Source organism: Rhipicephalus sanguineus, chromosome 10 (assembly GCF_013339695.2).
Source record: "Rhipicephalus sanguineus isolate Rsan-2018 chromosome 10, BIME_Rsan_1.4, whole genome shotgun sequence".
In the NCBI taxonomy this organism is placed as follows: domain Eukaryota; kingdom Metazoa; phylum Arthropoda; class Arachnida; order Ixodida; family Ixodidae; genus Rhipicephalus; species Rhipicephalus sanguineus.
In genome coordinates, this window is record NC_051185.1 from 146,714,028 (window position 1) to 146,727,239 (window position 13,212).

Consider the following 13,212-nt stretch of genomic DNA (forward strand, 5'->3'; position numbering starts at 1 on the left):
CAGGCAAAGAGAAAAAATTCGGAGAATTGACGATAATCGTTATACGTAATCAATAGATATAGTGTTCAACATATATGGGAATAGATAACAATAATCGTTACCTTTAATTAATAAAATAGGCGAATTATCAATAATCGTTCTGACTGACAATAATTATAAGACCTTTCTGGTTAAGTGTGAAGATGGGGCACACTGCCACCCGGAAGCAATCTTTATTTGCTTCTGTCCAACCCATTTCACGTCAAAACTGCCATGTCGGCCTTCAGATAAAAGTGTCACGGGGAGGGGTGGTTCTGACGTCGTGCCAGAGGCCGCATAATACAGCCCCGCGGGCCGCAGGTTGCGGACCCCTGCTATTGGCCGCGAGATCGAGCGGAGTCGCCACCTGGCGGCTCCTGACTTAACCGCGCCTAGTGTGGATTGCTCCATGCGTCGTCTGCTAGCCACGTTGTGTTTGCATGTGTGCGTACGTCATGCAGGACCTCAAAAGGCGGTTTGTTCCGTGCGTTAGTGCAACTTTCACCGCTCGTACGTAAGCCTAACACGACGTAAAGCAGCATTTGGCCTTGATCGGCTGTATATGTACTGTAATAAGATCAGTGAGTGCACTTGTCGGGAGTGCTGTGTGTAGTCGCCGTACCCTCCGTTCACGAGAGTCATATCAGTGTAGGTGACGCTCAGTGGTTCAAGCGCATTGGAAAGTGCACTTGGCGTTGTCCTGAAGCATTAAATCTCATGTGAATATAGCCTTTTATCGGCTCGGTGGTAAAAAAAAAAAGGTTCTCATGCACTTGCGCGTTGTGGTTAGATGTATAACTTCGCGACTGTCGTTTATAGGTTACGCAACGAGCTTGAGTTGTGTATAGTCTTGGCCCCACTACACAGAAATATTTCTGTCAAGTCACGTCCAACACTTCGGTACTTAAATTGTACCCTAAAAAGAACAGAAAATAGAATGACATGGAAATCGCAAAACTGTGTTGCCTTGCGCAATTTTAACTTGTGGCGAAATTTATACAAAAACACCGATGTACCTAGATTAAGGTAGGAGCACTGATGGAGCACTGATGGTCAAAATTAATATAAACGGCGTACTTTACATTTATGTCGTAGTAATTTGACGCGAAGCGACATCTTTTTTTTCTTTATATTATCTTGAGCGTTTGTGTTGCGCTGTAATAGATTGACGGAAAGCAGCGGACATTATTTGCGTGAAAAAACCTACTTTGGTCCTGTGAAATAACCGGGCCTTTGTTTCATTACTGTCGTGCAAGTAATCAATCGAAGAAAGTTCCGTGCTGTACAGTTACCTTTGTGTACTGTTACTGGAATAAAAACAAGCGTGTGCGTGTTAAACGCTTCTGTAGCGCTAAAGCGCTGTCAGCCACATAGCTTTCCTCAGTAAACCTATCAACTGTCCTACGTTGGTGAGTTGAATAAGAAATGCGGATGAATATTTGAACACTCAGTGTACAAAGTGCTATTTGAACTCATCGTGCAGGAATACGGGCTTTGTTTTTGTTGCGGGGTATCCTGATCAACAAGAAGTAAATACTTAATTCAGTCGCTCTACAGCAGTGCGTAGTAGATAGAACACAAGCTAAACATGTACAGAAAAAACAACAAGAAAACGTCACCCATTGCGAAAACGCCGACTGTTGCCGAAGGCGAGCAACCCCGTTTGTTGGCAGAATCCGCTTCCCTCAGAAGTAATAGTAACGTTCGGCGCGCTTCGTGCATTAATTCGGGAATGAAGAGCACACATATTACCAGAAAGCTGCAGTCAACGCAATTTGTTTGCCGGAAATCGGGTCAAATCGCTCACAACAAAGCGCTGTTGTGTGCGTTTGCGTGCGCGCCGACGACCTCCTATCCACACTGGCGCGGCGACGGTGCTGCCACCTGTAGCCCGATCTCGCGGCGAATATATTATAACGCGCCCGCATTTTATGCACGAGTCACGGTACATTCGAGCACTATTGCGGGTGCTCGCGTTTCTTTCATAATGCACTCTCTGTTCGTGTCGTGTACGCAATCTGTTTAGAACAACCGAAAACATTAGAAGATGTTGCCAAATGTTCAAACGCGATGAGCGTCGAGCGATATCACGTGTAAGACTTTAAGTCGTTTCATTCCAATGAACGAGGAGCGACTCGAACTAGTGTCCCGGGTAGTTGTTCAGCAGGACCCTGTATATTTCTCTTACGGAAATGACTTTGGGAAAAGGAGCGGGAGTAAAAGTGAAATACACATAATATGGCACCGTCATTAGCAACGTCCGAGTTTAAACAGACACGTATGTGCTTGTAGAGAGATGCATAACGCTACAGTGATTTCACGTGCACAAAAATTTTACTTGATCAGTACAAGGAACGAGAGGCTTTCCTTGCGTAACTTCCAAATGAAACTTGCCCGCACTAGGACTGTCTACTTGGAAGCCTGCAATCTGTGTTATTGCTCATGTAATATATTTTTCCACTCAAAAACTTTAGTGTATTTCCTCGTAATATCCAGCACAGAAGGGCCTCAGCAGGCTTTTGACTATCACTTATACGAAAAATTATACACAGTATTTGCGGCGTAGCATGGCAATAGCGAAGCGTGTCTGTGCCGCCTTTACATTAAAGAGCACTTATAAATTTGTGAACTACTTGAAGTACTTAGTTTTTATTTATACGCATTTTAGTGCTTAAAAAAATTCACAAAACATTTTTCAACAGCCACGGCAAAAATTGAGATAAAGAACGTGACCACCATTACATCAAAGACACCAACAAGAACAACAAAGACCACGTGTAAGTCACAAATACATTCGCTTCATTTTCCAGTACATGAAATATTTGTGAGTGAATGCATTTTACTTACGTACGTTGAATAGCTTTAAAAGCGTTAACAAAAAATTTTCCGCAGCCACAGCAAAAAGCGAGACAAAGAGCATGACTACCACAACAGAGGAGACATCACCACCAACAACAAAGACCATGCGTAAGTCATAAGTACATTCGCTTCATTTTCCAGTTCACGAAATACTTATGAGTGAATGCTTTTTGATTACATATATTGTAGTGTTTTACAAACGTTCACAAAACATTTTTCCGCAGCCGCAGCACAAAGCGAGACAAAGAGCATTACTACCACAACAAAGAAGACACCACCACCAACAACAAAGAGCACGCGTAAGTCATAAATGCATTTGCTTCATTTTCTAGTTCACGAGGTACTTATGAGTCGATGCGAGTTAAGGTGACGTGCATAGATTACTCATTATAACCAGTATTTTGCACAAGTACACACTAGAAAACAGGTACTTCGTCAATGGCCAATAATTAGTCGAAATTGCCGCAAGAAAATCACAAAGCGTACGCGATGCCGTTGCGGCTGACTTTTTCAGGTCCTAACTGAGTGCTTGGCAATTTTGCAAGTTTTCAGTGAACTTCGGATGTTACAGCTGATAGAATATTTGCCCCTGTCTTGCGAAATTCCCTGCATTCTGATACCTGTTGTCTGATAACGATATGAAAATTTCCCTCCCTGGCCTAGCCAGGTGACGTTGAGTTTACTCGCGTCTATTGTGGACCGAATAAAGTTGCTTCACTCACTCACTCCCTAGAAAAAAAAAAACGACCATGATGGCCACGTTTATGTAACTTTAAAGGATCGGGTGTGTTGATGTGTGAACTCTAGCATAATAAGTGTTCAGGTTTTAAGTCCCAAAACTAAGATAATATTATGAGAGGTGCCGTAGTGGAGGGTTCTGTAAATGTCGACCACCTGAGGTGTTTTGATTTGCACTTAAACCTAAGTACACGGGCCGCTAGCATTTGCGTGAACATTCTATATCTTTACATTACGCTGTCAGCGACTTATCTAAATTCCCATACACACGGCATGCAGCCTACAGCTCCTCTTAAATGATTTCCAGCCTATTAGCAGATTGAGCATGCGTTGTTTTTCACACCGGAGAGGACACTTGGGAAAAAATGTGAAAGGTATTAGCAAAACGTTTTATTGGGCTAGTTGGTTCACGACTTCTGAAGGAAAAATTGTAACGCAAAGCAACACACGGACAGACAAAGAGCGCAAGTCCCGTGTCTGTCCGTGTGTTGCTTTGCACTACAATTTTTCCCTCAGAAATGTGAAAGGTAGGCGATGATATTCCTTTCAGTGAATGAGGAATTGTCCCGAATCTAAACGCTGTGAGTCCCACGTTTAGTGACATCAATGCAATGGTTCATAGATTCGGTGATAGCATCGCGTCATGCAAGCAGAACTTTTTATACCGGTGGAAACTTCAAAACATAGTGGAATACTCTGCGATGCTTGCTTTCAAATGATCTGGCTATGCATGTACCGTATTTACTCGAATCTAGGCCGGCCCCGATTCTAAGCCGACCCCCGAAATTCGCAAGGCCAGAAAAAAAAAAAAAACTTAATCATTGTACTCTAATCTAAGCCGAGCCCCCTACTTTCGCACATCGTTTTTTCGAAAAAAAAAAGCATCTGCTTAGATTCGAATAAATACGGTATCTAACGAATAGCACACTACATCTAGTAACTGTTTCACCGATGCGCCGTCTTTTTTTAACATAGCATTGGAGAACATCTGTTAAGATTTAGGTTGATATTACACATGCCACGTCCCGTATTATTGTTGTTGCTTTACACTTGCCTCGCACATGCAGGGCGGCCAATCCCAGCGCACACGCTAGTGTGCACCTACGGGCCGGCGATTACGGCGAGCTCAGCGTTCCCTGACGATGGCGTCTGCGACTACACCGTTCTTGAAGAGATGCCCTCCTCGCGGGCTCAGGACTTCGGCGCTCCGTATCCTCCCGGCGTGGAATACTTCGTTCACGCTGCATCGAATCACAGGAAAACTGAGTTCGCCGCCGCTTTCGATTACAAGTGAGCCTTCACCTCGGTACTGAAGAACTGCGCGTTGTTGTTCTGAACAAAATGCCATGAGCTGCGCTGCGAGTCGATGTTTCTGAGCTTACATTTCTATTTTGTATTTTTTTGAGGAGAGTACATACTGAGTGTACGGAAGACGACAGGTATGTCGATGAGACGAAACAGCAATATATGATGACTGATGGGGTTTAACGTCCCAAAACCACAATGTGATAATGGGAGACACCGTAGTGGAGGGCTCCAGAAATTTCGACCACCTGGGGCTCTTTAACGTGTACCTAAATTTAAGTACACATAGACCACCGTGGCGGGTAAAGAACAAGACAGGGGAGAGTATAAAACAGGTTGGCATACCGCAGCTCAAGACAAAAAATCATAACGGTCAAAGGTGGATTAGGACATGGCCGAACAAAGATGGGTAACGTAAGCTTCAGTATGTACATTTGTTGCCAGAGACAAGACTTGCATGCAAGCCCTGGAAGTCAAGCGTGACTCATCGCTACCTGCAGAGATGCTTAACTAAGCTTACCGGAACGCACAAGACTTGTTTGCATAGGTGGTACTTGCCTTAATCGACTTCAACGCTTGGTCAGAGTAAAGCAAACTTGACGCTTAAACACCGAGTCAGAGCCCGGAGTTGACTGAGCAGAAGATGGCTTAAATTAGGAAAAAGAAAAAAAAAAGCCTCCGGGATTGGCCTATGATTCGTCGATCGACGATGACAGTTGACGACGTCATGTAGTGACGTCGTGATGACGTATCATGACGTCACACATTTTTTTGCTATCTGTGATGCCATGATGGCGTCCCATGATGACGTCAACACGTGACGCAATCGCTTCTTTGGAGGAAGTCACGTGGTTTTTTTCTTTCTGTTCGTGGACGCACGCTGGCGGACGCCACAAATCAAGCAAATGTTGCAATCACAGCTCCGCGCTAAAAAGAAAGCTGGGCTCTTCGCGTGTACGTTGCACTGTCGGTGCCCCGACTCTGTACATAGGCGAAACCAAGTAACCTTTGAGGGCGCTACTGTCGAGGCTTGGCATAGTGTTAGCGTTGGGAGTGAAGCTCATCACTCGCAGTACTTTCGGCTTGTCAGTCTGATTTCCGTTGCCATTTTAATGCAGTCACAGTTTGGGCACTAGACAAAGAGCCATGAGAATGGGCTTGAGGGCATCCACTGACCATCGCATTTTACACGCTGATATACAGGGATGTGAAAGAAACAAGAAAAATACTTTAGAATGTCTGATAGAAAAAAGGGTAAACCATCGATGATGTATATGCTGGGAAATTTACATGTCTTGCCGTGACAGTTCCAATAGACAAAAATATAAAAAGAGCGACTACAAGAAAATGACTATTTTTCGCACTGTAAATGTTTTAAAAAACATCATACTGCGTGCGTGACATGCGCTCATATCGCATAACGTAACCATTTTGCAAGATAGAATTTTCTAAATCCTGCAATATATTTAATCGATTTGAAAAATTCTTGCGGTAAAATCATCCCTGGACAGCACCTTAACGTTTTCAGTTCAGAACCGAAATTTGCGGTAGTGCCTCAGGAGAGGAGTGTTAAGATACAATTTTACGGTGGTGATAAACACTTATCGGTTACAACCTATACAGTCGCAGAATAGCGTACGCAAAGATGGCGTCGTTGCGTACGCACGCCATTTCCGTCACTTAACGGGGGACGCAAGAGGATTGCGTACGACACATGGGCAGTGGCGACAAACGCTAACGCGAAGCACTGCCTATCCTATTCTACAACTACCTAATAAATACGAGGTCTGCCCACAAAACCCTGGCTCGATTGTCAATCACCTGTGTAAAAGGGTCATTGAAGCTGGTTTTCTTTCGAACAGTAGTACTTTTTTTGCTGGTGTAAATAACAAACATATCGAAAACTAAAGTCTACCTAAAATGTGACATTTGACTAAGCAGTGATGTCAGAATATCTAATGAGATTAGCCACGATCAAGTTTTCGACTTAAAGCCAATGACACAAACATGTGTCTGTATGGGTGCACCAACCATATGAAACACGTGAAAGCTGCTTGAGGTCACGGAAACGAGGAAATGTGATTGGAGAATACGTCTATATGAATTCTCCCTGATTGCGGCAGTGAGCCCTCTGGGTGGAGCTTTTGTTGATTCTTAGATTGTAACCGTCTATAATTTCTTTTTCTCTGCAGTCTTAATAATTCATTTTGTCATGCTCAACTTTTTTCATACCTGTATCAACAGCTGTGTGCACGGTGTTTGTGCATGCTGAATTCCGTGAAAGTACAGGCTCTCTTTCTGGTTTGCTCCACATCCTGTATCCTCTAGAATACGGGATAAGACGGATGCGGCATCGAAAGACCTTTCCGTGAAAAAGCATTTACATGCGTTGTTTACGAAGAGGATTTTTCACTACGGCTACATCAACACCGACACCTACGAATTCAGCAAGGATGACATGATCCTGTTGCTGCGCATCCTGAAGGTACGATTATGGTGGCTTCGTTTATATGAAGCCTCTGAAAGGAGTTTGCTTTTGTAAGATTGGAGACGTGTAACTAAGCTTAGCTCGGAGCAATAAACCGTAGCTTCATCTTTATTTAATTTTTAGTTTTGTATTTTTGGTAATTTTTACACCGATGGGTAGTTGCTTCTGCAATAGACTAGTTTTAAGAAGGGCAACTTGGAATCAAACAAGCCACCGTTTGTGGTGTCGTGACTTCTTTCTCGTGTCCGTCTTTGCACACCCTGCCTTTTTATAATGAAGGCTCCGACATCTCTAGGATATGCCACATAAAGACTGCAACGTGTGTGGGCGAGGTACATTTCATTATTGTGTTGTCTACACTTAAATTGAAACGAAAGTCAGAATTGTATTATCAAAAATTCCGTCATATTATAGGCACTTTGTTAGCAGAAGGAGGTCGCAAAGTCAAAGAAGGCATAGCGCGTGATTTCAATTTCTGTTGTTTTAACACGATAGCGTTGAGAAGCTCTTCTCGCAGAAAATTGGGTGTCGTCGGCGTCTGTGGCGTTCTCCGTGAGTGATAAGTTTTGAGGGATGCAAAGAATAAAACCAACACGGTTGATCTATCCGTCATAGGAATCGGTACAACGCGGAAGTAACACGCGTCCTTATCGAAGTAGTCGAATGTTTACATTCAGGGGCGTAGCCAGAAATTATTTTCGGGGGGGGGGGGGGGTTCACCCATACTTTATGTATGTTCGTGCGTGCGTTTGTATGAGCGCGTGTATATATACGTAAGCAAAACTAAAAATTTTCTGGGGGAGTTTGAACCCCCCCAACCCCCCCCCCCCGCCCTCTTTGGCTAAGCCCCTGTTTACATTGACATAATACAGCTTGCACAATGTCTGTTGGTGTTTGGTAGCTATAGCACCGTTTAATGTGGATGCACCCACGTTGACGCTTGGTGGTACATCTCCATCCTGACGACTAACCCTCATGATCTACGATTAAACCAACCTCTCTGGTAGCAGTAGTGAACGCTGAGAGCGGAATCAGAGGAACCGGCATGACAACCAGAAGAGCGTCCCTGATTTGAAGCAGAACTAGGGCTAATGTCCCCATCCCGCTTCATGTTAATGATGTGGCCGCTAAATAATTAACTGCCGTGACCACTCTAACACCATGGCCAGACTAGAGGGAAACGCAACGAGTATCGCGTCTCCTCTCTAGCCCGGCTGCGATTTTTCTCAGGGCGAGCATAAGCGGGGAACGCGTTGTTACAGCCAGGCGAGGCAGGCACACATCGCAGGGCTATTTTTAACATGGATGAATGCTGAGCGAGGCCAAGGCTTGGGTTAAGATCGCCACCTCGGGGTGGATTAAGGCGTTGACAAAATTGAACTTGTTCTATTGGAAACGCGCCGAATGGGACGGACGCGTAGCAGCGACGCGCTGCAGGAGCTGATCGCGGAGGCCACGGTCATGATGCATTACTTTACTTTACCACTCCCAGACGCCGACACGACCCGGCCGACCAAGAGCGCTGTGAGAGGAAAGTGTGATATAAAAGGCGCGTTTGTAAAGCTTCCAGAGTGTGTGACCATGGCGCAGTGGACAGCGTGCCCGGCATCTGTTGTCGCGGACCGAGAGGTCGTGTGCTCGACTCCCATTGACGGAAAATTTCTTTCTTGATGCCCTTTCTTTGCCATCTGATCGTGCACATTTTTAGGCGTCATTCCCGTCATGGAAATAAGTCACTGAAGTCTTGGTGGATCCCGGCATAAAACACTTTCGTGTTAAAATCAGGGTTTGAGCTGGAATCGAAGCCAGGCATTCTGAGTGGCAGTTCTGTTCTGTCCTCTTCATACCCCTTGTCCCTCTGTGGGATCATTGGTTCTCAGGCTCCACCGAAAAATTGTGCTTAATTTATGGAACAGCAGATTTCTCTATCGGAGGACAAGCATTACAATGCTACAAGCATGTTACTTGCATGAACCTACTGGCCCAAGCCTCAGTCATAGCAAACATTGTAACACCAGCTGTGAAGAATGCGCAGCATTTTCTCGCTTTCTCCAGACGGCTACGTTGCTAGAATCTGCACGAGTATGTCTCAGGCCCGACGGCAAGGCAAGATCATTTCGATCAATGATAACAGTTTAATGTAAACCTCTTGCGATACCTTTATATCACTATTGTTTAAATCACTCTGCAATATCACATCACCATCTAGAATAGTTCCTTATGTAAATTTTCCTCCATAACTACCCACTTGCATGGCCGACTTCGCTTACTACGCTCGAGTCCTGCCCGTGCAAAATCAAAAGCCAGCGCAGCAAAATTGCATTCTGCAGAACGTGTAATTTTTTTCCTGTCGGAATGATCGGAGTCACATCTCATTGACTGCGAAAACGAACACAATGCAAACATCACACATATTTCCCCCAATGGCACCGCAAGCATGGTTAGCGTAATGTAGAATCTGCAAAACCCGTTAGCTGAAGATGAAAATAAGAGAACAATAACACCAAAGCGAATTCTGCAGTTACAAATAGCGGCTTGTCGTTCTCATCGCTTTCGTATAGTAACAGTACCCATTGCCCACCTATAATTTCTCACTCTGTTGCTGGCTAGGCGGTCCTTAACTTGTTGCCAAGTTTGTTTTGCTAACTTCTGAATATACGAAGGTCACTATCAATGATCTCCAGTTGCATCCTCTTTGCGCTAGCTAAGTAAATATTACGTACTGGAGATTTGTAGTTGGATCAAACCACCTATAATTTTCCGCCGTCATCAAGTCCACTGTTCGTCGTTTGTCTGTCACTCTGTGAATGCAATATATAGGGTGCCCCAGCTATCTTTAGCCAGAGCTTAAAAATATGCCCACACACTCAATGACGACGCGACCAAATGCATGTTCCTGACTGTTGCCTGCAATACGTCAGACTATTTCTTGTGTTGTGATTATTTGCTTAATTACGCTACTTTAACTAACTTTCGAAGCAACGAAGCCGGGCAAGAAATTTCAATGGGAAATTTGTACATCGGTTTGCAAAACGTCCGATTAGACAGTTTCAAACTTTCTATTCACTAAGTATTAATGCTTTCCTGCTTACTACAGATGCCCGCGAAATACAAAAAAAAAAATACCACGTGACATGCCCATTTGCGCGCCTATGCTCACCGTGATTCTGGTGATCCCTAGCGTTCTGCGTACAAATCATACGCTTCCCTCGCGCAGGTTCAAGATAGCGATAAGCAGACGCAGCTGTTATCGATTGTGTTGCCGCTAGCAAAACGTGTTCGTCGCATAGCCACCCCTATCGTCGCTGCCCCGTCGAGGCAGCACAATCGGGCAAATGCTATGGTCGTTTGAACGCGGAGCGTTAGGGAGCGCTAGAATCATCGCGCGCACTGGAGCACAGGCGGGCATGTCACGTGGTATTTTTTGTATGTCGCGGGCATCTGTAGTAAGCAGAAAAACACAAATACCTAATAGATAAGAAGTTAGAAGCTTTAAAATAGGACGTTTTGCAAACCGATCTGCATCTTTTTCGTCGGACTTTTTTGCCCAGCTTCATTGCTTCAAAAGTTAGTTTATTAAAGTAGCCTAATTAAGCAATTATTCAGAACACAAAAATCATCTGACATAGTCCAGGCAGTAGTCAGCAATATGCATTTGGTCGCATCGTCATTGAGTGCGTTGGCATATTTTTAAACTCTGGCTAAAGATAGCTGGGGCACCCTATGTATAGGCCACTGGATGACCACCTTACTTACTACAAGACCTGGCCAGATGCACTATTTTCTTTCATTGCGGATTATAATATTGGCTGCGTCGGCTCTTCGAGTAATCCGCACTGCTGCCTTCCTCTCACCTATGACATCTCGCTCTATTACTGGCTACGTCGTCACTAACTTGTTACCGAGCTTATTTTGTTAACTTCTTAAGTTTCCTCCACATAAGCTACAACAAGTAGGAAGTAAAGTGAATTTAAAAGCGGAATTCAACGTGTCGCAGGAATGATCACTCACTCTCATAAGGTAATATTTCGCAGCGGCTCACAGGTTACCTCGACGGCAAGAAAATGAGAAAGCGCCCAATCTACACTTTCATGTCGTCAGTATGGTCTCAGTTCTACGACGAAATTTCGGCAAAGGACGTAGCGGAGGCGTTCAGGCAAGTGACCTTACTTTTCTCCTTTACGCGTCGTGGTATCTTAGCGGCTAAAGTGCTGTGTTGCTGAGCACGAGGACGCGGGTACGATTCCCGCCCACACTGGCCATATTTTGATGGAGGCGAAGTGCTAACACCCGCATACGTACATTTTAAAGTGTGTTAAACGGTACCCCTTCATTAATATTTCTCGGCAGTCTGCCACTATGGCGCTGCCCGTAGTTATACGGATGTTTTGGTACGTAAAAATGCCAGGATGTCGTGACTTTTATACTCTTAAAAAAGGCGACTGTTGGGCGCAAGATGAAGATAATGCAAAAATAAACCTGGAGACCGAAAACTGGGTAAACTTTGGTAAGACGACATTGCCTGCATTAAGCGTTCGATGCCAGCACGTGTGATGCCGCTGGGCGGCCGCGGCAATGGGGACGGTGAAGCCGCTCATGGTACCTGCGGTCACAAGCGTTACATCGATTTCGACGGTGGCGACGTATGGTGCGCCGCAGTGCTAGAGGGGAGACGCGACGCGAAGGAACGAAGGGTGCTTATACTGCTGCGCGCCAGCTGTCACGACAGTGGAAATCAGTGCAGTGTCTGAGATCAACTCTTGCGCCCAAAGAGACATTGCAAGTATACATCGCAAGTATACTGGCAGCAGGTGCCCTAAAATAATTTGCAGCAGGCTCTACGAAGGCCGCTTCTCCAGCTTACGCTGTCACTGTGCTACGAGTTCCGCGCAGGCCGGGTGGTGTATTTGACAGATTGCAAAACTCCATAGGTGGGCATGCGCCACAGGAATTTGGCAAGCCCCAGTACCGAGTACAGCAGGTGCGAGCGTTAAACGAGAACTCGGTTCGGCGAAGTGGAGCGCGTGAAACGCATGAAAAAGAGAGAGAGAGGAAGAGTTAGAAAAGAAAGAGAAAAAATAGCGAGAGAGAAAATGAAGAGACAGAGAGAAGAGAGATGAAGAGACAGAAAGAAAGCGATAGGAAGAAAGAGGAATAGAAAAATAAAGGGAATAAAGAGATGAAAAGATACGAAGACAGAGAAAGGCATAGAAAGAGAGAGAAACAGACACAAAATAGAAATAGAAAAGACAGAGAGCAAGAGAAAGAAAGAGAGAATAAAGAGAAACAAAGAAAGAGAGGAAGAAAAGGAAGAAAAGGAAATGAAGATAGAAAGAGCGAGAAAGAGAACGAAATAGAGAGAGAAAGAAACAGAAAGGAAGAAACAAGGAAGCCGCCCAGATCCGCTCTTCCTTCGGGCTTGGTACCGCTGAAGGGCCACCATTGCGAAGCTGCCAGAAATGTTTCACGTAAAATTCGCCTTTTTCAGGTGGTCCATTAGCTACGGAATTTGTTACATCTCATGGTGAAGCTTATTGTATGAAACTCCGGTTTCAGTGTGAAACTTCTGCGTTAAATTTCTTTGGATTTCTCTGAAATATGAAAAAGAAATGTGATAAAGCGAACCTCTTGTGTTTTTGTCAATCACCTGCTACCTATTTTCGTTTAACTCGAGTACATTTTATTGAAATATGAACTACAACGCTAAGAAAAAATTCTATACCCGTATAGACTACTTTCATCGGAATCTGTGCGAGTACTATGCGTTGCAGTGTATTTTATTTAGCAGATATCGTGCCTTGCCT